General features: G+C 38.9%; 1 long non-coding RNA gene across 1 annotated transcript; it reads right to left on the bottom strand.

Moving 5' to 3' along the window:
* Positions 1-2,387: 2,387 nt before the first annotated feature.
* Positions 2,388-5,515, bottom strand: LOC116858598. Its single transcript, XR_004380950.1, has 3 exons — positions 5,355-5,515; positions 3,262-3,454; positions 2,388-2,461 (listed from the first exon to the last, which is right to left on the bottom strand). It is a non-coding gene; the product is annotated as an uncharacterized LOC116858598 (long non-coding RNA).
* Positions 5,516-9,682: the final 4,167 nt, after the last annotated feature.

Below are 9,682 nucleotides of genomic sequence, written 5' to 3'. Positions count from 1 at the left end.
TAATTTTTCTTCATTGTATGTTTTATTATATATTATTTTATTATATTAAATTATATAATTGTTATAGAATATGTTCTGTTCTTTTGCATAATCCTACTAAGGACTCCCAATATTATTACTATAGTTATGTAGATACCATTTATAGAGAACTAAATAGTATGACTTGATCTAAGGTGAAGGAAATGTAATACTCTATATCAGAGTTTACACTATTCTATTTGAAGCACAATTGACATTTGAAGCCAGATTGTTCTTTGTCCTGTTCATTACAGGATGGTGAGCAGCGTTTCTGGCCTGTACTCACTAGATGCCAGTAGCAATCCCCACTCCAGTTGTGGAAGCCAAAAATGTTCCCAGACATTGCCAGATTTTCCCAGGGAGCAAAGTAGTCCCCCGTTGAGAAACAATAGTCTACAGGAAGACTTTGCCCTTTGACAGAGAATCTTCCCAGCAGCTTCTTTTAATTTCTTTCTACCTCTTCCTTTGCTTCTTGATTCATATCTAGCCACCACTATTTATTATATTCCATGTATTTTTATTTAGCTGGATATTTTTGGATTTTTTTATATTTTGCTATTGTACCGCCTTGAGTAATTTTTTTTTTTTTTTTTTTTTTTTTTTTTAAGGAAACAGTGTGTGGACAGTAAACTTTCTAGTTTGGCTGATCATTCTATATTCAGTATCCTTTCCTCCCAGAACTCTGAAGAAATTACTTTACTGGCTCAAACCATGTTGCTAGTATGAAGTCTGTACCAACGTTTATTATTATTCCTCAGATATTTGTGTAAATCTACCTTACTATAGTTTGACTTATTTGAAATTGCCAATATTTGATCATTTTTTCCCACCAAGCAATAATTTCTTACGGTTCAATCTAATATTTGCTTTCTATTTGTCTGGCTCGTTCTATGCTTCTCTTTCCCCTCTTGGTCTCCTTCCTTTGGGTTATTTTTATTACAATTTTCTTCATTACTTTGAATGCATATATTCCTTTCCTATTGGTGACCACACTAGAAATGACACATGCATCACTGACTTACCAAAATCTAGTGGTACTTGGAATCTACCTCCTTCCATACTAGACAAAGATCATCACACACTTTTGCTCCTTTTATCCCCTCCTGACTTACATTCTTTCATTTCATATATGAATTTGTTCTATATGTTAACTCTCAAACAAAATTGTTATTATAATATACAATGTTTATTTAGATCTATTCCCATCATTTTATGTTTTAGTTGTTTTCCTTTCCTCCTGTATCTTGCTCCCACCAGGGATTATTTTCCTTTGGCCTGAAACCCCCCTTAACACAATACCCCCTGTGAATCTATGAATTTTTATTCATCTAAGGCTGTCTTATCCCACTATGTTCTTTTTTAAAAATTTGAGATATAATTGACATACAATACTGTAATAGTTTTAAGGATATGTATGTACATAATGATTTGATGCATGTATATACTATGAAATGATTGCCACAAGTTTAGTTGATATCCATCACCACACAGTCACATTTTTTTTCTTGTGATGAGAACTTCTAAGACTTTTTCAACTTTTTTTTACTCCCTTAGCGACTTTCAAATACACAATACATTATTGTTAACTATAGTCACTATACTGTACATTATATCTCCACAATTTATCTTATAACTAGAAGTTTGTACCTTTGGATCACCTTCACCCTTTCACCTTTATTCTTGATGTGCATTTGACTAATGCTAGAATTCTGGGTAGACTAGTAGTGTTCTCTTTCAGCTCATTAATGCCCTCACTCCACTGGTTTCCGTTTTAGCTCAGGAGATCCTGATGCTGCTCTTTATCTTTGGCTTTTTACACTTTTACTATATTTGGGTGTGGATCCCTTCCCTTTCTTTTCTCTTCCTTTCTCTGTTTGGAAATCACTGGACATCTTGAACCTGTGGATTTTACCTGGGAAGTTTTCAAGGAAAAATTTCTAACTACTGTATTTCATCATCGTCATGACACCATCAATCATAACTTGCACCATTAATTTATGTCAACAAGAAAAGAAAAAACAAACTCACATCCAATTAAACTCTAACATACACCTTTGTCATTTAAACTGTTTATCTTATATTTGTAGAAATTCCTTTTATTGGACAAAAGGATATGTGTTACATTCCATTGTTCATCCTTGTATTAATCAGGGTTCTCCAGAGAAACAGAAAGAGTAAGATGTTTTTGGGTGGGGGAGGTAGGGTGGGGAGTGTGGATGTGTGTGTGTGTAGACAGACAAATTTATTTTAGGGAATTGGCTGTGTGATTATGGAGGCTTATGAGTCTCAAATATAATGGCAGGGGCCAGAAAACTGGAGACTTCTGAGAAGAGTTATAGTTTGAGTCCTAAGACAGTCTGCTAGAGAATTCCTTCTTCCTTGGGGGTGGTCAAACTTTTCAGTCTGTTCTAGTCAGACTTTCAGTGTTTTGAATGAAGCTCATCTACAATATGGAGGACAATCTGTGTTACTCGAAAGGGTAACCTTTATCCAAATCTTATCTAAAAACGCCCTCACAGAAGCCTCCAGAATAATGTTTGACCAGGTATCTTGGACACTGTGGCCCAGCCAAGTTGACACATAAAACTAACCATTGCAATACCCAATAAGAAAAATATAAGCAAAATAAATTAACTTCCACAAGAATTCCTAAAACTTTTTCCCATAAAGAATCTGAGTCTTCTAAATCACTTTTGGGCTACTCCATGTGCATAATTTTCCCTCAAAGATTCCATTAAGAAACTAAAAGCATTAATGGTGGGCTCCTAATCTGGCATTGAAATTATACAGAACTAGCCCACTACTGACTTCTCCTTGGAAAATGTCACTAAACATGCCTGATCAATCTCCTTCATCCCCTCCCCATAACCATTTGTTGTCTAGTGGGTAGAAGGAGTGCTCCAATATTGTCTCTGGGACTTTCCGCCAAGCCACTGACCCCCTTTCTGAAAGTTTTTATGCTTGCACTTTTGATACTTACATATGCACAGGCAATGATAATTGATAACTGCTGCCCAGCTTCAGTAAAAACAGTAAGATGCCATCAATTATATGATACATCCTGATTTCAGAAAAGGTAAAATGTGGGAGCAAAATGCAACACAGCATCAGTGCAATAACTGATCATCTCTGTCTTTTCTTTGTCTACTCTTCTGGGACTCCAGTTAAACCTATTTATTTAAGTATCTTTCTCCCATACTTTCCATCCTTTCACTGCTGCTACATCAAAACTTGGGTCCTTACCTTTGATTATATTTTGGTCCTAGCATTTCTAGTTGATTCTTTTGCAAATAAACAATGTCCCAGTTTTTATAGTCTCCAGTTATTTGCTGAAATCTTTGTTTGTCTTCTATCTCCAGGAGTATTACAGGCATTGTTTTTTGCACTTACATTTTATGAGAGGACAAGGGGCCTTTGATAAGTGACTGAAGACACTCTGTGGAATAAAAAACATGTTGTATGACTTGTAACTACATACAGTATACTATAAATACCCAGAATAGATCATAAAGCATTAGTGCTATGAATTTCCTGATCCTCTCTGACAAAGAAGTAGTAGAGAATAGTGGTTACAATCAAAGTCAGTTAGACAGACATGTGTTTGAATTCTGGCCATGAAATCTTGGGCAGTTCCTTTACTTCTCTGAGTCTTTCTCTGTTTATTCATAATAGTGATAATAATAAAAATAATTATTATTATTATGCTGATAATAACAGTAGTGATCTAAAAGAGTTGTGTTGGATCAGGTTAAAGGAAATACCAATCAAATATGTAGACTAATATGGCACCGGGCTCATAGTTCACATTGAAATAATTCACTGTCTCATTATTAGGGAATTGGTGATAATCGACCCCTTTCCTAGGAAAGTCTGTGTTTCCTTCAGGAATTCCATACTCCATCTGCACAGGCAGCACTGGTACTAGGAAGTCTGTTGTTTTTCTGGAATCTTTCCACCATGTCTTGAGCTTTGTTGTGCATTTGTCCAAAGGTTTGTACAGAAAGTATATCTTTAACTTCTAGGGCTTTATCCATTGATGCGCAGCCTGGAAAGCCTTCCTTTATTCCATCCTGCTCTGCAAAATGCTGGCCATGCATCATGCTGCAGCTTTCTATCTCTCTAATGGAAGTATTCTCATCTGCAGGAACCTTGGCAATCGAGAGGATAGAGAGAAGGAAGAGAGACTTGTGAGAGAAGTTGAAAAAGAACATAAAACTTCCATCTGGCAATACAAGTCACTTCCTGTGCAGGCTCCAAATCAGAAACAGATTTTCCAATGTATAGAAACAAGGGTGCTGAGATAACTCCTGAGTCATTCCATGCACCTGACCCCCAGGGGAATTCCACAGGTGTTTCTATTGTGCTTTTTGTTTATACACACATTTCAGATCCCCAAGAGGAGGGGAGCATGTGCCCACCAGTGTAGCTTGAGAAGATTATATGGGAGCGCTAGGCCATCACAGAAACGGAAAATGTCAGCTGCTGTGTGGAAGACTGGGCTTAATGCCGACTAGCCCCAGGAGATGCTTTACTTGCTGTAAAAAAAAAAAAAAAAAAAAAAAATGCAGAATCTTCAAAGATGATGTCATCCTCCTATTTGCCTACTTTCTCCTTAAACTGGACTACAGACAAGTTTCAATTAGTTGGGTTTAGGATAAGAAAAATGTAATTTCTATGAGGATGGAGCCTCATAGAAATGAGGCATAAATCATGCCTCATTTATCTCTGTGTCCCCAGGGCTAGCCTTGTGCCTGCAACATTATTGCTGCTGCTTAATGCATAAACAATGGTATTGTTGAATTTGGTCTACTCCATATGATTTAATCCATGACTAATCCATGTTAGAAGGGAAGTAACAACTCATGCTTTGTTAACCCCCAATAAAACTTTCAATGAAGAAAAAAGTGAAATATTTTTTTTAAATGCTACTCAATAGTGTCAAGATATTTATTACTGTTATCATTTATGTGACTTGGGACCTTAAGCAACTCATTTCTCTTCTCTGTTGGACCTGTTCCATTCCCAAAATGTTATGTAGTAAAGATTAATATTGTGTGAGAAAATTGTAATTCTCTCTTTAAAAAATCATATTCAGTTTAATCTATAACATAAACACAGATACTGGTTCCAGCCCTCTTGGAGCACAGTTCACTGTGATATTTCTTTCTGTTACAAATGTTTTTTCCCAGGCCTTGCTTTGGTGATAATCACTGGGAAATACTTAGTGCCTGGCTATGTGCATAGCACTAAAAGGAATGTGACGATGGTCATTTGGGGGCAGAAATCAGATCTCAGTTATTATTAGCCTTCCCCCTATCAAAGATTAATCCCCCTACATTTGCTCTGGGCCTCTCCCCTTCTGCCTGCTCCTGAAACCTCTTCTATCAGGTAGACTAATACTTGCCTCCAACAGTTATCACTCTCCTCCAGGCTCCTTTCTCATAACGTGGTTCTTTAGTTCAGTGATCTTTAATGAAATACCTGCCATATGCTGACACAAAGCTGGGCACTGAGAAAGATATGAAGAACACTAAGACATTGTCTTGCCTTCTAAGATTCTAGAAGTTCACAGTATAGTTCAGGAGCTTGACATGTAAACAAAATATCAGAGACAGTAACAGAGACATCTAAAAGTTGCCGTGGAGGTAAATATAATCGAGTATTCCACAACAGACCTAAAGCAGTTAAGTAGTCTTAAATCCTTTGTAGCATGTGGTGGGATATAAACACAAACAAATGTGTGAATGAGTCTGTGCTCTGAGCACAATCTAAATTCTTACCATTGAATGCAGTACAGTAAGTCAGTTAAATTCAACAAACTTCTGCAGAATGTTCGTGGTTTCCAGATCTATACATGACAAAAGACACTGGTGTGGCCCCAAAATGCTCATAGTGCAGGGGAGAGAAGTGTGGAATCCATGTGTGTTTTCTGGCCAGGAATGGGGCATTGGGTGTAGTATTGGGAAATTAAAAGGAGGAAATCAAAGCTACCATTTATTGAGGGCTAATGAGGTTCCAAGCATGATCATTTAATCCTCACATCTCTATAAGGAATGTACAAGCACGTTGCTCCCCAGGTTCCCCCCAAAAGAGATCAAAGCCAAACCTACACTTCAAAAAGCTAAATACAGTTTTTATTGCCTCCCAATGCAAGATGTTTCTATTACAATCTCTTCCTTTCAAAGATGGGGTGACTAACAGGGGGTGTTGTTTGGACAATGTATTTTTATTTTCACATTTTAGTTCAGACTGGAAAATTGGTCAAGAACACACTTATTACTTAGTGTTGTGTGAAATAATATCTACAGTGTTCAAAGTTGCAATTAAAAGCATAAAATTCTTTCAAACTCAAAGTTAAAACAAAAATATAAAAAAAACAAACAAACCTGCATTTCATGCTGTGTTAATATTTCACTGTGTGGCCATAGATGAATATCTCTCTCTCTCTCTCTCTCTCTCTCTTCTCTCTCTCTCTTCTCTCTCTTCTCTCTCTCTCTTCTCTCTCTCTCTTCTCTCTCTCTTCTCTCTCTCTCTCTTCCCCTCTCTGGACCTCTGTTTTCTCATCTGGCCAATGAAGAAATTGAAATAGTATCTTAAATCATTTCTAAGTTCCCTTCATGTGATTGAATGTTTCGTTTGTAAGTAGTAAGTGGTGTTGTTTTGTTTGTAAGTAGTAGGTGGTGCTGAAGGTTTCTGATCCCCCCAGTTGTATGCTGTAACAATTATGGTAAGACATTAAACATTGTTTCTCAAAGAAGTAATCTGGTTGTGACCAGAATAAGGATGCAGTGGCAGCCCTTCCTAGTGAAGAGGGGAGCAGTGTGCACTCACAGCCAAGTCCTAAAAGGAATAGCAGCTGCCATCATACTGAATGACAGCCACGTGCCAGGCACTTCACAGACTTTATCTCATTTACTCATTGTAAGACTCTCTGAGAGGGCTGTCTCAGATACAAAAACACATGTCCAGACAAGTTAAATGACTTGCCTTCCGGTAACACAAATGGTAATGCACAATCATCCACTAATAATTCGTACTCATAAGACATTCCAAAGGGTTTGCCTTCAGGGGTTTGCCAAGGGTAACCCTGGCACCTCTCCCCCGAGACACTGTGCTAATGTGACTAATTCTGAAATCCTCTAGGAGGCAGGGATTATACATACCCTCACCTGTGACCCTCTGCCTGCAAGCTTGTACACTAGCGCTGTGCCACCTCCCCTAATCACACCAGACGGGACTCACACACTGGGGCCACAGAGCCTGCGGACATGGATTCACTGGTCTATGCAGAGTTCTACAATATTTGAGCCACCACGTAAAAATTAGAAGATTATACATAAAGATGCAGATTACAGCTTCTCTTTAAAAAATTCCAAAGACCTGGAAACAGAGTGTACTTTGTAGCCTGGCAACAAGCTGGAATCAGGGCTGCTCTCTGCCTATACTGCACCTTCGCATAAATTAGAAAAAGGTGCTACACTGGGCAGATAGGGGCCAGTGGGCTCACAGCTTGGTAAGAAGAGAGCAGCTGGATTTCACCCACCTCCCTCATGTCCAGCACCCTCTTGCACCATTGTACGTGGCAATTCTAGCCAAGCAGCTTCTCCTGCAGATGGGACACATCCTCTCTGGTCAATACAATCTCTAACATTCTCTTAATCCTCCCCAGCTCTGAAGCCCAGTACCAACTAAACCCTGAAAATCTATGGATTCTCAGTATTTTATACCCATCCCACTTCACTCATTTCTTTGATCTCCTAGCCCCTGCAGATTTTTTTTTTTCATTTGCAACACTTACCCTAATGAATTATGGCAGGGTAGCCTGGTGGCTTTCATATGTATTTGCAAAAATACTCAAAAGACATAGAATGGTGAACGGGGAGGTATAGGCTAGAGTTGTCAACTAGAGAAGAAGTTGTGCCCAACCATTTCAAAGTTTCCAGTTGTGGACTTAAATTCCTCTATTCCATTGGCTTACTTGGACTTGCAAGACATTACAGTGTCTGTGAGCCAGGGGCATCTCCCCTGTTCACCTCATCTGCTTTGCCTCAGACTCACAGCTCAACCACTATTGATTCATTCTTACCTTCTCATAAATGCCCTAGTGTTTCCTTTATTGCCCTCTCCTCATTCCTCATGTAGCACTGGCTCACACATCAGTGTCAAAGCTGCCACATTTGATTATTCCAACTGGATGCTGTCCTTTCCTCAGTGAAGGAAGAAAGCTTTTTGCTCAGTTCTGAGCCCAGAGCACCCTGTTATGGGTTGAACTGTGTTCTCCAAGAAGATATGGGGAAGTCTTATGCTCCAGCACTTTAGGATGTGAGCTTATTTGGAAATACAGTCATTGCAAATGGAACCATCAATACGAAATCATACTGGAGTAGAGTGGGCCCTTCATGCAACATGGCAGGTGTCCTTATGAGAAGTGACAGAGAGACATAGAGAGAACACCATGATGACAGAGGCAGAAACTGAAGTGATGCTTCTATACACCAATGAATACAAAGGGTTGGCAACAATGGCCAAAGCGAGGAGAGAGAGCCATGGCATAGCTTCTCCCTTGGTACCTCCAGAAAAAACCAACCCTGCCAACACCTTGATTTTGGACTTCTAGCTTCCCAAACTGTGAATGAATACCTTTCTGTTATTTTGAGCCACCCAGTTTGTGGTAATTTGTTGTATAGCAGCATAGCAAACAAGATACTCGACTTCATCAGAATCAGTGTAGGTCTGGCAGCCCAGGCTGGACAGGTAAAGAACGTGGTTGGCATTTGTTTCAAAACAACAAGGTCTGTCAGAGACCCCTTGGCATCAGCCTTTGTTTGACAATCTAGGTGAACTGAGCAGATTGGAGATGGTAATTTTTTTTTTCCTGTGTGTTAAACATAGAAAAGTGTTTTATTTTTTCCTAACTCACTGTGTTCCACCTCCATTTCCCATCCCTTCAGCCCCCAACATCTTGCTGGTAGTGTGTTGAGAGCAACATTTCTCTGCGTGGACATTCTGACTCACTCCTTTTCAATAACACCCTCTTCCTTGATAAATCAATACTCTGACCAAAGTGATGGTGCATTTAGGTCATTAAGCAAAGTAGTCATGGCAAGAGAAATGAGATGCAGTTTTGTTTCCAAGGTATTTTTTCTTTTGGTCTTATTTACCTGGATAATGCAATAAAAGTACAGCTTCTAAAAGCCAACTAAAGAGAAAACTGACTATACAGAGTCATGATGATGGAGCACGAAACCAAGAAAAGGTACAGAATGAGCTCTTATAGGAAGACATAGGTTGTCTTTGGCAAATCACATCCCCTCTCAGAGCTTCAGTTGTCTCAGGGATGGAATACATCTTCTCTTTCCTGAATCTCTGCTATAGAGTTCTAGGACTCTCTGGTCTTTAAAAGAAAAAAAAAAAAAGTGGCAATGTCCAAGTAATATCCAAATCCTCAAGCTTCAGGTTTGTACCTTTTCAAGGGGTCATTCACTGAGGATATGACTCTCTTTGGATGATGGCTTTTGTAATTCTTCAGGCATACTATGGACATTGACTTACCATGCCTGCTTACCAGAGATAGAGAGAGGCTACAAATGGCATTGTCACCAGAGACACACAGAGTTTCAGGTAACACTTCAAGGAGAATTGCAGAGGAAACCTATTAGGTAAA

The sequence above is a fragment of the Lontra canadensis genome, unplaced genomic scaffold, assembly GCF_010015895.1.
Source record: "Lontra canadensis isolate GAN:19392208 unplaced genomic scaffold, GSC_riverotter_1.0 scaffold140, whole genome shotgun sequence".
Lineage (NCBI taxonomy): Eukaryota > Metazoa > Chordata > Mammalia > Carnivora > Mustelidae > Lontra > Lontra canadensis.
Note: the sequence above shows the minus strand (reverse complement) of the source record. Positions and strands in the feature narration are given on the sequence as shown.